Below are 19837 nucleotides of genomic sequence, written 5' to 3'. Positions count from 1 at the left end.
ACTGCTGATCACTCCTCATATACATACTGCATATAGTGCATCCACAATGTCTGACAAACAAATCAGTGTCTAATATTTATCAATAAACAAAATTTGTGGTAGCTTTTAGGCTTTAAAAATGCACGAATGATACAACAAGAATATTTTTTGTGATCTCCTGCATTTCATTTTATTGTTTTTATTATTTTATTTAATTTTTTCTGCTTTTCGATCTTTGCAATCTTATCTTTTAGTTATTTACTTATTTTTTGGTAGCCATTACTGGCATTTCTTCATGTCACATACCAGGCAGCACAAATACTTAATTTAATAATTCATTTGTTTCTTTAATAAAAATATAAAATATAATGGTTTTTTTAAAATCTTAATCAAAATACGCAAATATTTCAAAATTGATTTTTTTAAATAATTGAAACATTTGAAAAAATTTCTATGGTGCCTAATTTGTTGTTGTTTGGTTGTTTGCCCCTGCCCCAACACACACACGCTGATTTGATTTTGTATTTGCTTTTGAGTGGGAAAGGCACAGCAGGAGATCATGTGCATGAGCAAATCAGCTATTGTTACACTAAATCTGAGCTGAACCCAGGAACATCCTGAAACAAAATGCAACAGTAGGCTGATAAACAGCATGGTGCACCCCCCCCCCACCCCAAAACTCTGGCTTTATACTTGTTTATGTCGATGTCTGCATTCCACAATTGTATGCAATATTTTAATCTTTAATGTTGTTAAATATGACAAAGCGAGCAATAAACTGTCACATGCGTCAATATCATCATAGTATACACACTAATCATCTGCGCCTCTTGTGCATGCATGGTAAAGTATATGTCCTTCAGTGTGTTCCGATCAGCTACCCATTATGTGCCACAATATTTAAAATGCCTTTGCAACTAAAGGAAAGTGTTGCGTGATTTTGCAATGCAGAACACATTATGTTATGTCACATCGCCCGTCTTCACTCTTGACAGACAATCTGACATACAGAGCCAAGATGGGGCTATTAAACTAAATTACAATTCTTTGGAATAATGGCAGCTCTCATCAGGAGCCTGCTGTGTCACTCATCGAGCTTTAAGTGTCGACAGAGGCTCAAAAGCTGCCAGAACAGTGTGTACTGCACCTGCCACAGCTACACACAGCCTCTGATTGCCAGCCATGTTCTTATATAATCAACATCATTGGATTTAAACACCTTTTCCTAAATATAGGCTGACTTCCCCTGACACAAGGACTTTCTTTATGTATCTCTGCAAACATAAGTTCTTGATTAACTTTTAGATGCATGCAATGTGATGGATTTACGTGGCTGGGAAGTGAAAAAACACTTTTACAAATGCAGAAGGGCAACGTACAAAATGCCAAATGTGACGGAAGGGTCATGTACCAAATAGATTCTGATGGAAGGGGAATGTACCAAATGACACATTCCCTTTCCGTCATATTCGACATTTGGTACATTCCCCTTCCGTCAGAATCTGCCGTTTGCAAATTTGTTTTGGGACTTGTAAAAGTGTTCTGGTATTTGTAAATTTGTTTCTGAACTTGTAAAAGTGTTCTGATAAATTTGTAAATTTGTTTCGGGACTTGTAAAGTGTTCTGTTGTACTTGTAAAAGTGTACTACCATTTGTAAATTTGTTTCGGGAACTTGTAAAATTGTTCTGATAAATTTGTAAATTTGTTTTGGGACTTGTAAAAGTGTTCTGTTGTACTTGTAAAAAGTGTTCTGCCGTTTGCTAATTTGTTTCGGGACTTGTAAAAGTGTTCTGCCATTTGCAAATTTGTTTTGAGACTGCCATTTGCAATTTTGATTCAGGACATGTAAAATGTTTTGTCGTTTATAAAAGTGTTTTGCATTTTGTAATTTTGATTGGCACTTCCCAGCCACTGTATGCAATGAATGAAGTGATGCAAAGGAAGGGTTGCAAATCAAGTCAAGAAGCTTCAAAATTTTTTTACCCCCTAATCGTGTATCCAGTCCATTGAAGCTGTGTTAAGTTTATCACACCAATACATATTTCTCACTATTACATGTGAGAGATTGGCCCCAACCAACAAGCCGCAGGAAATTGCCAGTTCCTCGGCTTTGCAACTTTCTACAGGAGGTTCATTAAAGGCTACAGTCAGTAGTTAGCCCCCTGACTGCCCTGACCTCCACCAAGGTCCCCTTCACCTGGTCGGATCGGTGCGAAGCGCGTTCCAGGAGTTGAAACGCCGGTTCTCGACTGCACCAGTTCTGGTGCAGCCTGATCCTGATCGCCAGTACAGTGGAAGTGGACGCCTCTGACTCAGGGATAGGAGCTGTGCTGTCCCAGAGCGTGGAGGCTGATAAGGTTCTCCATCCTTGTGCCTATTTTTCCCGCAGGTTGACCCCAGCTGAACGGAACTATGACGTCGGCAATCGGGAGCTCCTCGCGGTGAAGGAGGCTTTGAAGAGTGGAGACACCTGCTGGAGGGGCGTCGTTGCCTTTCATGGTTTTCACGGACCATCGGAACCTGGAGTACATCCGGACCGCCAAGCGGCTGAACCCCAGGCAAGCCCTGGTCTCTGTTCTTCGGGCGCTTTGACTTCCAGATCACGTACCGCCCCGGGACCAAAAAACAAAAATCGGCTGCATTGTCCCGGGTGCACGAGAAGAAGCCAAGGCGGGGCTGTCGAACCCCACCGAGACCATCATCCCCGAGTCCACTGTCGTGGCCTCCCTCACCTGGGACGTGGAGAGACCGTCCGGGAGGCCCTGGCAAGGATCCCGGACCCGGGGACCGGCCCCAAGAACAGAATGTACGTCCCACCAGCGGCAAGAGCTGCCGTATTGGACTTCTGTCACGGGTCCAAGCTCTCCTGTCATCCCGGATGCGTAGGACCGTGGCAGTGGTTCAGCAGCGCTTCTGGTAGGGCGTCCCTGGAAACGACGTTCGAGACTACGTCCAGGCCTGTACCATCTGCGCCAGGGGCAAGGCAGACCATCGGAGGACCTCGGACTCCTCCAACCCCTGCCGGTGCCTCACCGCCCCTGGTCTCACATCGGCCTGGACTTCATCACGGGCCCCCGCCGTCCCAGGGCAACACCATCATTCTCACGATAGTGGACCGGTTCTCCAAGGCGGCCCACTTCGTGGCCCTCCCGAAGCTCCCGACGGCCCAGGAGACGGTAGACCTCCTGGTCCACCACGTCATGCGGCTGCATGGGATACCATCGGACATTGTATCAGATCGTGGTCCCCAGTTCTCTTCGCAGGTTTGGAAGAGTGCCTGGATCGAGTATGCCCATAACAGCCAAGTCTCGTCTGCCCGGCCTCTCCCCTTTTGAGGCATGTTTGGGGTACCAGCCCCCATTGTTCCTGCTGGTGGAGGGAGAGGTCGGTGTGCCCTGCGGTCCAGGCCCACCTCAGGAGGTGCCGCCGGGTGTGGCGGACCGTCCACTCTGCCCTGTTAAAGGCCCGGACGAGGGCCAAGACCCATGCGGACCGCCGGCGTTCCCCGGCCCCCACATACCAGCCGGGCAGTGTGGCTCTCGACTAAGGACATCCCTCTCTGTGTGGACTCCCCAAAACTGAAGGACAGATTCATTGGACACTTTAGAATCCTCAAGATCATCAACCCCCGCAGTGAAGCTCCAACTCCCAGCTTCACTGAGGATCCACCCTGTGTTTCATGTGTCCCGTCTCAAACCACACCACACCTCGCCCCTCTGTGCTCCGGGACCTACGCCGCCTCCTGCCCGGCTCATTGACGGGGAGCCTGCTTGGACAGTCCGCAGGCTCCTGGACGTCCGTCGTAAGGGCTGGGGGTTCCAATATCTGGTGGACTGGGAGGGGTATGGACCTGAAGAACGCTCCTGGGTGAAGAGGAGCTTCATCCTGGACCCGGCCCTCCTGGCCGATTTTTACAAGAGACATCCGGACAAGCCTGGTCGGACGCCAGGAGGCGCCCGTTGACGGGGGGGATCCTGTTATGTGGGCCGCTGAAGAGGAGGTACTGCTGGCCCACCACCACCAGAGGGCGCCCTGCTTGGAGTGCGGGCTCCAAGCGAGAGGGCGCCAGACCCAGAAGAAGTGACAGCTGTCACTCATCCTCTGCACCAGCTGTCACTCATTCATCATCATCATCATCACCATAAAGGCCGGACTGCAACTCCACCTCCTCGCCGAGAAATCGACTACCGAAGAGGTAATTTTCTCTGCTGACTCATATCGTTGAGTGATAATCTGAACTTCTTTTGCAGCCGTTATCCTGTGGTGTTCGTCCTTATCTGTGGGATTGGCGTTTGGTGTGACAGCGACGGCTTCTCCTCACACCCCAAACCAGATAAGTGGTTTAAACAGGAGCTGCACAAGTGTGTGATTGGAGGTGGAGGTGCTCCTTCCTAACTGAGTGCAGACTGTGGATTACTGAGTGTGCGGACTCACACTCATTCATCTTGTCTTTGTTTTCTGCCAGCAGTACCAGGGTCGACAGCCGAAGACAGAGGCCACCTGGGGACTCGGGACTTGGCGGCTCCGTGTTCTTCAGACCGTTGGTGGTGGAAGCCGTGTGGGACGCGGCTTCTCTCTCGTCGGGGGTCTTCTATCTTCGAGCCTGCCCACACGTCACCTGGTGTTAACTGACTTTACAAATTTTGTATTTAGTTGTGTGTTGTCACAACATTAAATTGTTACTTTTTGGCTTATTCATTGTCCGTTCATTTGCGCCCCCTGTTGTGGGTCAGTCCTATGACACCTTCCCAACAAATATAGGTTGAAGAGGATTTTCAATCATTGTATTCTGTTTTTATTTAAATTTTACACAATGTCCCAACTTCACTGGAATTGGGGTTGTACATTGTGGTGATGTACAGAAGCAAAACTACAGAAACTATGTGGCTGTGCTGACTGAAAAACACCCATCTTTCCAACAGCATGCATTCAGTCCAAGTTTTCAGTTAAAACTTTGCTCCAATGGTTTTCTGGAGCAAACAACATTACTTTGTTTTTTTTTGGTCAATGAATATTTTTATTGAGCTTATTCACCAAACACAGCAAGACCAAAACTTCTAGTATTTATTTTTACAGTGTAACAGAAGTATTTACAGAGATTTCAAATCAGATCTGTGGTCTGTCATTCCCACAAGAGGACTCTCAGTCAGTCCTCTAAATAGATATGAAGCACTTCACGAACATGTGATTGAAAGAGTTTGCCAAAGTAAAATAAACTCGAAAGGCTTTGATTTTATAAAAGACAGATTCTGCAGTCAAAGCTTTCCAGGTGCCAATAACACAGCCTCTGCTTACATCAGCACTCTACAATGTGTGTGATTGTGTCTGCTCAGGTGTGCCTGACCATGTTTGTGTGTAAAGGGCAGTTCTCTCAAAGCCTGACATAAAAATCCCCAACAAAATCAATTCAGCTAATGCAATTGATCACTTGAACAGCATGAACAAACAAACGGTTGCAGACAGGGTTCTGGTTGATTCATAAAGGTATCCAATGATGACGAAGATTTGAACACTGTTATTTTTCAAAAGTTGCACATGCTGCGTCATTCAGCAGCATGACTTCCACACCCCACAACCACCTCCAACTGAGTGGCTGCCAGGTTAAACAGTGACAGAAAAAGCCATGACAACACGATTCTTCAAAGTGGCTCAGGCCCAAATTTCACAATGTTTGCACAAGTGTCCTCATAAACTTGTTCAGCTTCTATTTCCTCAAAGGGCCACAGGATTTAAACAATGTTTGGCCCGTCACAGACCTCCACGTGTGTGTTCCACTCACATTCACAACACAACGTCAGCCTTCTTTGATTCTTTTATTTCTGAGGAACAGTGTTAATTTCGTTGATGAAATTTTTTTTCGTCATAAATATATTTTTGCAGACGAAAACTGAATGAAAATGAAAATAAAACTCTTTTTTGAGACGATAACTATAACTAAATGAATTTATATTCACGTCAACGAAAAAAAAGACGAGACGGAAATCCAATCAGTAGACAGTTAAGATGGGAGAAACGGCAAAACAACCACTCAACAGATAGAAGAGGTGGGAGCAGACGAGAGGAGAACCAATCAGAGCTTAGTTTATTAACCAGTAACAGGAAGTAAGCCACTGTTTCGACCGCACATGGGAAGACAACGGAGGTAGTTGAAGAGAGTCAAGAGACTATGAGAAAACGAGACACGAAAGAAAAAGTGACAAACTGTCCACGGCCGGCAGAAAAAGAAGGAAAGATTATGGGCCCATTTCATATTCGACAACAAAGAGAACAAGACAAAGTGTAAAGCATGCGAAGCAGTAATCCGCGGCAAGAACATGACAAATCTAAAGAGACATCTACAGAACAACCACCTCGAGATATTCTCAAAGGTAAATTGCTAAGGCATTATATATAATTGTATATTGACTACAGTGTGCTCACATATTAGTAATAAATGTGATGAACTGAAATGTACTGTCTGGTGGGCTGGTAAATATCCGCATCACCGTGGTCACGTTGGGTTATGCTAACATGTGAACATGTTAATTTGTAAAATACAAGTGAAAAACACTGATTAACTGTATATATTTTTACAATGATAATGCATGAACAAGCTATCATTATTTACACACTGACCCAGCATAAAATTATGTCACGTCATCTAACTTGCTTTGAAGAAAATACATTTTTAACTGTAATGTTAAAATGAAAGCACAAGTCTTAACTTTTTTCTTTTTATTACCCCACAGTGGTGATTGATTTAGTCAACAAAAATTGCTTCCAATTTTAGTCTACTAAAATTAGACTAAAATTAATCCAAATTGAATGACTCAAACTAGACTAAAATTTAAAAGAATTTTAGTTAAAAGACTAAGACTAAAACTAAATTAAAATTTCTTGTCAAAATTAACACTGCTGAGGAACCAGATCTGAAATTCTGCCAAGCTTTCAAACCACTTCCCCTAATTTACATTTTCCAGCCCTGCAGATTTCTTTGATGGTTATGTGGAAACAAAACCAGATTCTATTTTTTATACATAACATTAATATTATACAAAACATATAATTTCATATATATATATCCATCCAGTTTCCATCCATTTTCTTCCGCTTTATCCGGAGTCGGGTCGCGGGGGCAGCAGCTCAAGCAAAGCCGCCCAGACCTCCCGATCCACACACCCTCCCCAGCTCCTCCGGGGGAACCCCAAGGTGTTCCCAAGCCAGCCGAGAGATGTAGTCCCTCCAGTGTGTCCTGGGTCTTCCCCGGGGCGTCCTCCCAATGGGACGTGCCCGGAACACCTCTCCAGCAAGGCGTCCAGGGGGCATCCGGAAAAGATGCCCGAGCCACCTCAACTGACTCCTTTCGACGTGGATATATATATATATATATATATATATATATATATTTATAACTATATGGATTTGAATGACGTGCGATTACACCAATCATGCTTGAACCCTCGTGCGCATGCGTGAGTTTTTTCACGCGTGTCGGTGACGTCATTTCCCTGTGGGCAGGCCTTGAGTGAGATGTGGTTCAGCCCTCTCGGCTGAATTCCTTTGTTTCACACGCTGCTCGAGACGCGCGCGTTGCTTTATCAAAATTTTTTCTGGACCTGTGAGGAATATCTGAGTGGACACTATTCGAGAAATTTAGCTGGTTTTCGGTGAAAGTTTAACGGCTGATGAGAGATTATGGGGTTTTCTGTCGCTGTAAGGACTTCCCACGGAGCAGGATGTCGCGCAGCACTTCCAGGGGCGCCGTCGTCAGTCCTGTTTCGACCTGAAACATCCTAATTTAAGGCTTAATTCACCCGGACGTCGTGAGAGAACGAGAAGATTCAGAAGAGGCCGGCATGAGGACTTTAGCGGACATTCCACTGTTTAAGGACATTTTGTAATGAAAAAGACGTGCGCGCAAATTCGCCGAGTCATCTGTGTGCGCCGCGACAGAAAAACACCTCCGTGTTGAAAACCATTTGTAAAATTCAGGCGGCTTTTATGGCTTCAACAAGTGTACTGAGAAAATTGTTTAACAGCTTGGGCATGTTCAACTTGCCCGTTAAGTTTCCACGGTGGTGTGTTTCTTGTCGCGACCCCCCCGTGGTCGGGTCCGGCCCGACGTGCGCTTGCCCGCACGTTCTTTCATTACAAAATTCCGTTAACCAATGGAATGTCCGAATAAACTCCTCATGCCGACTTCCTCTGAAAGTTCTCTGTTCTCTGACGACTTACTGGGTCAACAGAGCCTGAAATGTGGACGTTTTCAACTTGAAACAGCGAGACGCTGCCGCCTCGAAGCGCAGATCGCCGTCAGGTGCTGTGGGCCGTCCTTAAAGCGACACTACCAGATCAAAATCTCTCATCAGCCGTTAAAACGTTTTACCGAAAACCAGCTGAATTTATCGAATGGTGTCCACTCAGTTGTGCCTTACAGTTTTGAAAACATTTGATCAAAGCAGCAGTCTCTGAGCCATTCCTAAACAATGAAAAAACGACGAGAGGGTGGGCGACGCCTCACTCAAAGACTGCCCACAGGCGAATGACGTAACCGACAGGCGTGAAAAAACTCTCGCATGCCCACGAGGGTTCAAGCATGTCTGATGTAATCACACGTGATTCAAATGCATATGGTTTTGAAAAAAATAATAAGGTCGGATACTTTTCTAACAGACCTCGTATATATATATACACACACACACACCCATAATGTAAGCAGTTACAAGCTTAATTTAATCACATTTATAACATGGTCAGTGAGAATTCCATGTCTAACTGGAGTGCATTATTTTCGTGTATACGCACACGTAGTTTGGCGAGTTAAGTCACTGTAATATCACTCCACTCTGGTCGTCACCATAGCAACGTGCAAATCAGTTGGCGCAGATCAACTGTGTTTTGACAGGTGAATGCCAGAAACGCGATAAAACATGGATTTCCACGTGAATTTTAATATTTTTGGCCAAAATAAAATGTTTGAGGAAGGGGAAGAAGAGGAGAGCAAACCGAGAAGAACAGCAACAGCATTGGCATAAAGATTTAACATCGGACGAATGTGGACAAGATTGAAGACGGGAAAGAACAAGAGAAGGGTTGTCCAAGGATGAAACTATCTTGAGACTGGCATAAAATACTGCCAAATACTTAAGACTTTTTATCAAGTTCTGTTAACTTAAATAAATATTTGTGTGTTAGCTCACTGTGTGGGACCATGGTATAAGCGGATTAAACAACTTGAAGCCGTGCATTATACAGTCTGAATGCACTTCGCGAAGTAACCACCACTCCGCTTCACGTCGTGGTGTTTTAGAATCTGCATCGTGTATTCAAACCATATAATGCACGGCTTCAAGTTGTTTAATCCTTACATATAATTTAAAAAACCTCAAACCATGAGGCACGCAGACCAGAAAATATAATGCACTCAGATTGTCTGTGTCTTGACTCTTTAAGATTTCCCAACTTCCTCTCCTTTTTTAATTTATTAATTTATTTTTAAAATGTAGCAGCGCTATTAAATTCCATTTAACAACTTTGGCAATTTATTTTTATTTATTTATTTCTTCTATTGTTTTTTCATTACTGTAATTACAAAAACAGACTGATTAATTTGGTAAAGGGGTGGAGGATGGCCCAACTCAAAGTTTCACACAAGCTTAAGATGGTTCACTTAAGTTTTAAAGTTGTATCAACTTTTTAAAGATGGGCTAGCTTAAATATAATTCATATTTTTTCTGTTAAAATATAATAAAAAACATTTATTTCCCACTCTCCTTATGAGTTTTTGATCATTAATAAACTGATAAAATAAAAAATGATAAAGAACACATCTGATTGGTTAGAAATTTTATGATGTATGCCTATGGCGACCAAGCTCCCACTTTAATGTATTTATATTGAATTCTAAGTGCAAGTGAGAAAAAGTAGGACAGCGTTTTAGAGAAATTGGGGGGTGTTTTGCATCGCTCCCGTCTGCACTAACGAGGGATACAGAAGAAAGAATGTTAGCTATGACGGGCTACCGCTGAAAAAATAAGGAAAGGCTCAGGCAGTGCTAACTGCAATGAAACTAAAGGACCCACCTGTTTAACAGGCTACCATTTTGAGCAGGACTGCTATGAAAGAGATTTTCTTTGTTTGTACTTTTTCTGGATTGTGGTGGATAGTAATAGAGTGGTAATAGAGTAAATTGCCTGTCAATAACCCAAAACAAAATTGCATCATGTGATTCAAGATATTCCAAATTATGATCATTTTTGCCTTCTGACTCCTTTAAGTTGTTGTAATTTCATTTTAGACTTACGTGACACAATATTCAACAAAATTAAGATAGCTAAGATTAATGTGTGTGGTTACATTTTTGATACATCACCAGAAACAAACATATTGGTGATATCGGCAATCAATAAGGAACCTCATCTTGCGAAAACCGGTTAACCAATCTGCACCTGAGTGTACTCGGCGGGGTCAAATAACAGGCCCCTGGCAGAACAATATGAAGCACTTCTGAAAAAAGGTTAAGAAGAAACAGGGGAGCACTCATCACTTGAACACGATTTGAGAATGAGAAGATTGTAGGTAGAGTTCACTTCATCCTGAGAGTCTGGTCAACTCTTTTAGGTGTTGCTTTTAATAAGGATAATTTTAATGTTTTCTGGCATAAGAAGTACTTACTCTGGCATCGCCGTTGGCAGGTCTGGTCCCGTGGCTGAACGCTTGTGCTGGGTCTTTGTGGTAGACCTTCAGCAGGAGTGGTCTGTGATGTTCCTGTAGGGGAAGAGGTGTCCGGTGGTAAAAACGAAGCCCAAACCTCACCATCAGACATCGGCCGATCCTGCGCAGCCTGGATTGCCTCAGCAGCCAAGCCAAAGGTACGTAACCCGACAGAGGCTCTGAGGGCTCTCTGTTAACTGACATTTCTGACAAGTCTATAAAAACACACGCTTTTACTCTGGAGAAAACGTGCTCAACGAGCTGATCCTTTCCTTCTTTGCAGGGTCTCAAATGTGCACTCTTATACCTGTACAAGCCATAAAGGAATCATGAGGCAATTTTTACAGCCCTGATAAAGCATTAGTCACAAAGTACACACTGCACCAGGGCAGGGTAGGGAAAAGCTACTCAGGGCTTCACAATATACATATATATTTCATAAACACAAGGAGGTAAAGTCATCTGTGCCTCTGGGTTGGGGCTTGATGGGGCAATAGCCCCCACATTAATTCCAAGAGAAAACTGACATTTGCCATTCAAAATCCCATTTCTAGCTTTAGTTTCTTAGATTTCTGACCTATCAAGTCCTTATATTCATAGCTGACATAAATTATGCACAGCACCAGGAACCAGCTGTGCGAGTTCATGGCCTTCACAGAGCACACAATGTAATTACAACTTTTTAAATTATTCCATTTGCCTTGGTATGCTAGCATGATCACACTGTAATTTGAACAGCACGTCTGTTTGTTTTCCTACTACTCTCAGGTCCTTTGGCAGAGTCCACAAAATGTGTACGTGAAAGAATATCACACCGGAATTATCCTTAAAGGGTTTATTTGGGCAAAGTTTAAAGTCATTACAGTCAAAGATCAAAAATCTAGATTTTTTTCTCTCTGATGTCCACCAAACATGGCACACATGGTGGCCATTCCCTTGGCCTTCACTAGCCAACATTAAGACCTTGTTCAGACTGCTAGTAATATCTAATCCATGTGCATATCCAATATGAATCTGATCTCATGTTGCTAATCTGAACAACCAAAAGTCGCATGAAATACGTTTTTCCAAATCCATTTCAATCCTCATTTATAGGTCATTTGAAATGCAATTTGAATAGCATATTTTGCAAATCTGTTTTGGTCTATAAGCTTAGAACAGATTCTGGGTGTGTTGTTACGCTTGTAATCCTCCACACCAAGTAAAGCTCCCCCTGTGAAACTTATAAATGTGAGAGCACCCCCCCCCCCCACCCCCACATACACACATACAAAAGCCCACACTAACCTATTAAAAACACCTCAATCATTCCATATCATTACTGCCTTTTATTCTACATGATTCCACATTGTCTTCTAGCTGTGACCATGTTTTTGAAGCAAGTTAGGGCACAATCACTTTTTGAATATACACATGAATGTGCAGCTGTCACCCATCAGCATCACAAATAAGTATATAAAATACTTATAAAGTCACAAACTCTTATACTCTAATACTTATAAACTCACAACCAACTGAGATTGTATTCATCAGATCACCAAATGAGTAAAGTTACAGCATGTCAACTGCCGGTGACGCTGACAGCAGTTGTGTGACTGTTTCCATGTGTGGCGGCATTACTACAGCAACCGATGTGGGTAAACGTCAAATGTGGCTTGTTATGAGGCACAGAAACGGAATCCCATCACTTGCTAAATACAATGTGGACAGTCAATCAATGACACCATATTTGAACCAGATATGCAATAAATCCTGACTGAACTGGAAAACTGAACAAAGCCTAAGCTACCTGAATGCTGGATCATGCACACAGAATCCAGGACAACTGCAAAGCACACAATCTGATTCCTCACTGAGTTTCTTAAATGCTGGACTTAGCAATTATTTTTGTAGATTGTATTGATCTGTCTGTAAATTTTCCTAGTATTTTCCAAATATGCATTGTGTCCTGAAGGATAAAACTTGTGAGTTTTAAACAATTACTGTTTTTTTGTGTATTGTGCGTTTGTTTGTGTGACCTAACACCTGTGTATGCAACACTTGAAATTTACATTAAAATGCATAGTTGCATGTTTGCTACAAATTTTGTCATTTTCCCCACCAACAAATACTTATGATTCCTACCAACACACTCTGGAGATGTCACCGTGCTTTTGTTTAGACACACAGAACCTGTTGTATTTTTGAAAAGACGTGCTGCGAATACCAAACTGCAAAGGTACAAAGTACACAATGTGTGTGTGCGCTTGTAAATGACCTGATCGACACAATACTTGGGAAACAGGCTCCTCAAAAACATTAAAATGCCTGAAAGTGTAAAAAAAAGGCCATGTCATCAGAGTAAAACTTTCACTGGTGAACAGAGAACAGAAGTAGGAAAACTCAGGAAACTCTCGCATTTAACTTAATTTTTTTTTGGATGAACATTTTGTATAGCGACGTCCATCTCTGAATGACTTTCTTCCTGTTATTTTATTAACATGAGGGGAAAAGGAAGGGAAAAGCTTTCCTGGCCTGTGACAGGAGCAAAGAAAGGAAGTACTAAGGGAGGAGAAAGGAAAAGACCTTCAGGGCAGACTTTAACTTTGGAACATTTTGAACCTTGCAACAAGAGGTCACCATGCTTGTTTATATGTCCACAAACTGGTGTCTTTACCTGACATCGGTGAGCTCGTAGTACATATTCCTCATGTCATCTTTGACGTATACGGCTACACTGGGGGACTCCAGCATCTTCATGGTGAGCTGCTGCGGGAAGGCACTAACAAACAGAGCTCTGACCGTATCGATGCCTGTGATCTCATTGGGCATGCGGATCTGTTTGGTCTCGTCCCCGTACTGTAGGTACAGCACACCTGTGACAAAGTAGCAAAACAGAGTGATGAGCGGGTGATCCATTTCTAGCCATCAAAATCTTTCTTTTCTAAGAGATATCAACATTTATACCAGAAACTATGCCATAGTCACTGAGGAGATTCATCTGAAAACCCTCATTTTCATGTGGAGAAGAAATGATGCGTTTCTGTGCCTGTCGCTTTCAATGAAAATGAGCGGGTGAAAGCCACGCCCCCGCTCCTTTCAAACAAAGGCCATCTCTCCATCTTTCTCAGGAAAGTAAAGAAGAACACTCACCAGAAAGTGATGTTTCCCCCCCCCTACAGAGTGTCATGTGACCACCAATGGTAGCCTACTGTATGTTGAGGGCAGCCTTTCTCAAAGAGCGGTCCACAAACCACTGGTGGACTGTGAGTGGCCCCTGGTGGCCTGTGTGTATATTGGTAAAATATCACATTTTCAATGAATTTCACATTCTGACCAAAAACTGTTTAAAGTCTAATAGATAGTGTCATATATGTGTTATTTCCATTATTAACTCAACTCGTATGTAAATTATTAATATTTTTGGATATTTGGGGAGCTAGGTGGTATGTGTGATTTTTTTATATTGGTTAAGTGGTCCTTAGTGTGGATTAGGGGGCTTGGGGGATTTTTGTGTTTGGTTAAGATTAGACTTAGTTATAGTTAAGACTAGGTTAAATTTAGATTACATTTAGCGTGAGATTAAGTTAGGGTTAAAGCTACAGTTAGGTTAGAGTTAGGATTAGGCTGACGGTAAAAGTATGTAAAGATTAGGTTGTGGATATGAAGAGACTAAAATAGGACAAAATTAAGGTTCGGTCAAGGTTAGTATTAAGTGAAAGATGGGCAAAAGTTTGGGCTAGGCTTAGGTTAAAGTTAGCCTCAAGTGAAGGTTGGGCTGAAGTTACAAATACTCATAGAATCACAGATACTCCTAGAATAATATGACATGAGGATCCCTTTTTATTCTTTGTTTTAGTATATGTGTCTTAGTGTAATGTGAATAAATCACAATAACAGTTACGACAAAAAAATTTAACTCCCCTACTGATGCCACTGTACACATACAGAAGACTATTGCAACTGAAGAGCTGCCACAAATGCAATGTTGCAAATGTTTTCTGGGGAATCTCTGTTCTGTTTTCTTTGATAAAACAAAGGCTTTTAGATGCTTTCTGAAAATCTAAACAGGCTGACAGAGGATGATTTTAAAGTTTATTAACAGCTATGAATTTGCTCAGTAAACGATGTCCAAGATTTAGTTTTAGCATTTTTGCCCTGATTGTCTGCAGACTCAGAATAATGAGAGGAAAACAGAATCACGGTGAAAAGTCTTTGATAAAAAGTTGCATCTGTCAGCTGCCTGTTGCAGTTTATGTGAGCCTCAAACAACTTCCAACATGTTGAATGATTGCAGAAATAATGACTTTCCCTACGCCAAGCCTGTCCTGAGAAACCACTGTCGACAGCCTGGACTCTCCCCAATGTCAAGTATTTATTGCTCTGTGTTAAAGTACATTTTTATCAGCCATCTGGCTTTACAGAACCAAAAAACTCTGAGAATCAAATCAACATCATGATACCCATTCCAACTAATGTGCTATTCATAAAACCAAACTGTGGAAGGTGCTCGTCTGCACTCATGCTCGTTTGTCAGTTCTGAAATAGGTGCCACTACCTGACACGTTATGCATTCACCATTTGTGGGCTGGGAAGTCTTTCATTTCAATACAAGCTAGGGTTGTGAATGAAATTAGAATGGGCCAATTTATTGGTTGCTGGATAAAATCGCCTGATATGAGCCTTTCACAGACACATCAGTATCGACATGTACCTTTTCTGATATCATATCTTTTATTTTACATAATAAATGATGCACAAATTGCTTTGGCTGTTGGAAATACTGTCAATACATAGGTGTGTCCAGTGAAACATGCTCTGACTGCACTGCTCTCAGCACTCCAGGGGAAGCACTGGTCGCGTCACTGATGTATAGGAATTCTGAGCCGTGTCTTCGCGGTAAGTAAGCAGTTTGTGAAATGTATACTGTGAAGTTAACAATAAACACTGACAGTATCATTTCCCCCTTTCAATATATTGGGATGTCCCAAACAAGTTGTTCCCCCAATCCCAATCAAAGTAATCTAATACTGAGTACCTGCCAGTAACTAGTGTTGAAATGATGTTTGTATTTTCCTCAATAATTCACTTGCATAGGGCACATTGCCAGCAAATTAAAGTCAACCCAATGTAGTATATGCTTGGCAATGCATTAAGGAGGAAAACGCCCTGCAATCCAAGCTGCTCCCTAATTTTTTGGTTTTAGCAAAATAAAGTAAATACACTTTTTAAATAAGCAATGATTATTTTCTGAATTCTTTTTCTAGATATTTGGTTTTTGTTTTAAATCCATTCATTTCTGTTCAGTTAAGGGTGTCAACAAGACTGTGTGTATTTTAAAGTTATTTGTGGTTAAACTGTAAAATATCAAGCCTCAGTTACATTTCTTTGCCATGCAGAGTCAATAACATCATCTGAATTCATTTCAAATCCATTGTGGTGACCTACAGAAAAGAAAAGAGAAGCCAAAAGAAATGAACTTATATATATATATATATATATATATATATATATATATATATATATATATATATATATATATATATATATATGGCACTTTATGGTAAATCTGCATGGAGTAGACAGTTCTCAAAAACTGAGTGACTGTGCAAGAAGGAGAAGAGTGAGGAAAGCCACCAAACACCCAGACAACCCAGGAGAAGTTATGGGTTTATGTGGCTGTGATTGGAGAAATTGTGTACAGTGCAAGCTTTGCATTTTTCATCACTAATCTTAGCTTCATAGTGGAGTAAAGCAGAGAAGGATTTTCTTTCACCAAAACAAATAAAATCCAGGCTTGCATCTCAGATGTACCTTCTGGAAATTTGTAGCTAAACGTTCAGGTCTTTTTTTTTAAGAAAATCCTCTTCTATACTACTTCATCATGAAGATGGATAACAAAATGAAAAATATAAACAAAATGCAAATTGGACTAAGCAGCTTTAGAAAATGGATGGATGGATATCTGTGAAACGTGGCATTGCACTATGTTAAACGCTACAGTGATTTTACCATGTTTCCTTAGTGTTAATGAATAAGAAAAAAATCTAAAACAAATGGGGAGTTTACATACTTGAAGAGTAAAAGTTGAGGGAGTTGAGGGACAGAAGCAGCGCTGAGATCTGAGGGTGGAACAGTACAAGTTGTGCATCAAACAGACCAAAGTCTGAACCTCTGAACCCTGGGTGTGGCTTCTGCACTTTGCTTCAGAAAAACAGATGTCTCCCCCACAAAACATATGGACACGCCCACACCGCACTTGTATAAACAACACCAGAGGAAAGAAAGGCACTTTTCAATCTCGATTCTGTGATTCGTTCCTCTAAACGGCCTGACTCTGATCTATCTGCAGCAGCAAAGCAGGAGTTCAAACAATTTCTGTGGTATCATATTTCACAAGAACTCTACTGAATGTCACATTTAATTAACTATTAAAGCATAATACGTGCTATTATACAGAAAAAGCATGTACATATATCAGTCATTTCACATTTAATACTAAAAAGTGCAAAGTAAATGGCTGTTTTTAAGGAAAGTATGGTATGGTTTCACTTGGTGGAGCCCCATAAAAGGAGCGATCCAGTAAAAGTTACCAGATGTTGGTGAAATATTATACAAGATCCGACATGCTCCATCAGACAGAGTGAGGGTAGGTCCAGGAAATAAAATTGCTGTGTCTATGCACAGTACTTTCTGGTCTGTCTGAGTTCCTGTGTTGTATTAACAAAGTGCCCATTTGCAGAATAACTGCGTCTTTCCCTGGAGAGCAGTTACCTTAACAGTTAGACAGTTTTCTTCCAGATACCAACGATGACAGTGAGCTACTCTGAGCACCATACAGAGGGAACATACATGTTTTGAAGACTGGACTCGCTTTAAGTTTTATTTTAAGGCAGGCAGAGTTGAATAGGTTCTAACAAAGAGCCATGCATTCCTGAGTGCATGGTTTCACTCAGAACTGCAAGCAAATGGGCAGTAAATGCGCACAGAATACCAGACTGTAACTGTAGACACAGAGTGCAATCACAACAAGCATCCTTTGTCTTTTAAGTGTTAAAAGAGACATAAAAAATCTATATTGCAATAGCTTAATAAATGTGCTAAAATATCATTTCAGGCACCGTAGAACAGATATGATACTCACTTTAAGGTTTGCTTCCTTGTCTGCTGAAAAGCCCACACAGCAGCTTCTACAGTACAAGTAGAAGTGGGAGCACAAAATGCCCGTTGGGACCCAACAAAGCGTGCGTCTGTGTGTACTTGTGTGCTTGAGCACGTGTGTGTGTGTGTCTGTGGGAGGGACACTGTAGTGAAGTGGCGCCCCTATTTTCTCCTCCCCCTTCATCGCACCATACCCCCCCCCCCACTGTCCTGAAGCTTTGTCCTGATGCGTTTGAGAGGAGAGCATGTTTGCATGTGTATGCACGCGAATGCGTTGGAAAGAATGTTAGTTGAAACTGGTTTTGTCTATAATTTACATATGCGACTCCTAAAGTGAAGCATGAGGAGTCATGGACCCCCGAAAACTGTGGGAAATGACACCCCCTGTAGTTTTATTCACTTCTGGCCAGAGAAAGCATGCATCAGAAGACAACCACCCAAATACTACCAAAGCTAGACTTTGTTGGGAGACTTTTCCCAACTCTTTCCACCACTCTACAGCAGACTAATTCAGCAGACTAATTCTGCACCGCTCACTGTTCCTGCATATGGATGAAGCACCGCGTGCGTTGATAAGACACCCCGTTTCTAATCCTGTCAATAACACAATGGCATATTGTGGATGGATTCCCTAATCTTTCACCACAGAGGAAAGGAATTCTAATTAAAAGTGAACTCTGAGTGGAGATGGGGAGCAGGAAGGAAGGAGAGAAGATAGACGGAGGGAGAGGAAAAGAACTCAGACTGTCAAGGTGAGACGGTGAGATCGCCACATGGTTCAGAGTGATTCCAGAGGGTTCTTAAGTTTTTGCAAGATTAAATGCAGCAGCTGCAAAATGTAGGCTATCGAGCAAGATTAATGCCAATTCTCTTTCACCTCAAGCTATTCAAAAAGTCATTTTAAGATTGAGGACAGAGCCGTTATTCTTAATGTGAGATTTGATCGGATGTGAGAAATTCTGGGAAAAATGTTGCAAACCTGGGGACTGGGAATCAAAACGGTGTCATTCCAAATGGAAGCAGCCCAGTTGATAGATAGATAGATAGATACTTTATTGATCCCAGAGGGAAATTCAAGGCATCCAGCAGCTTACACATTAGACAAGACACACAAAATAGGGTTAAGTAAATAAAAGAAAAAATGGACTAATCAATAAAAGCTACTAACTAAAAATAAAATAAATTTGTGTGCAAGTGCAGCATCCAGTCTCAGAGAATATGACGGAGGAGTAAATGTAGTAGTGCAGTAGTGAGGAGGTAGCACAGATGTAAACAGTACACAATGTGAACAGTGTAGGTTGTGCAAAGAAGTAAGCAGTGTAAACAGTGTTGGTAGTGCAAAAGAAAGCAATAAAAGGTCAAACAGATGTGTCACAGGATTATTTCTTACTGAGATGGGAAGAGTTGAACAGTCTGATGGCCTGAGGGACAAAAGACTTCCTGAATCTGTCCGTGTGGCAGGACTGGGACAGCAGTCTGCCACTGAATGAGCTCCTCTGCCTGATGATGGCGCTGTGCAGAGGGTGCTCAACATTGTCCATGATGGCCAGCAGTTTACAGAGGGTCCTTCTCTCTGCCACTGATGTTAGTGTCTCCAGCTCTGTTCCCAGCACTAAACCAGCTTTCCTCACCAGCTTGTCCAGCGCCCGGCGTCCCTCCTCTTCATGCTGCTCTCCCAGCAGACCACCACAGAGAAGAGGACACTGGCTACCACAGACTGGTAGAACATTCGCAGGAGTTTATGGCAGATCCTGAAGGACCCTAACCTCCTCAGGAAGTACAGTCTGCTCTGTCCCTTCCTGTAGAGGGTGTCACTATTGGCTGACCAATCCAACCTATCGTCCATAAGTGTCCCCAGATATTTGTAAGTCTGGACCACCTCCACATCGACCCCCTCAATGGAGACTGGCTGCAGAGTGGGCCCGGACGTTCTGAAGTCCACTACCATCTCCTTCGTTTTGGCAATGTTCAGCTGCAGGTGGTTTGATTTGCACCACTCCACAAAGTCCTGTATCAGGTCCCTGT

At 42.3% G+C, this 19837-nt stretch overlaps 1 protein-coding gene and 1 long non-coding RNA gene across 2 annotated transcripts in view; both read right to left on the bottom strand.

Moving 5' to 3' along the window:
• Window positions 1–19837, bottom strand: part of si:ch211-285f17.1 (sickle tail protein homolog) — a 212631-nt gene that overhangs the window by 122363 nt on the left and 70431 nt on the right. The window lies entirely within an intron of this gene.
• LOC117508643 lies at window positions 10663–17926 on the bottom strand. The gene is made up of 3 exons (XR_004560156.1): window positions 17796–17926; window positions 13329–13527; window positions 10663–10726 (listed from the first exon to the last, which is right to left on the bottom strand). It is a non-coding gene; the product is annotated as an uncharacterized LOC117508643 (long non-coding RNA).

Source organism: Thalassophryne amazonica, chromosome 1 (assembly GCF_902500255.1).
Source record: "Thalassophryne amazonica chromosome 1, fThaAma1.1, whole genome shotgun sequence".
Taxonomy (NCBI): Eukaryota; Metazoa; Chordata; class Actinopteri; order Batrachoidiformes; family Batrachoididae; genus Thalassophryne; species Thalassophryne amazonica.
This window is presented reverse-complemented; position numbering and strand designations above follow the sequence as displayed.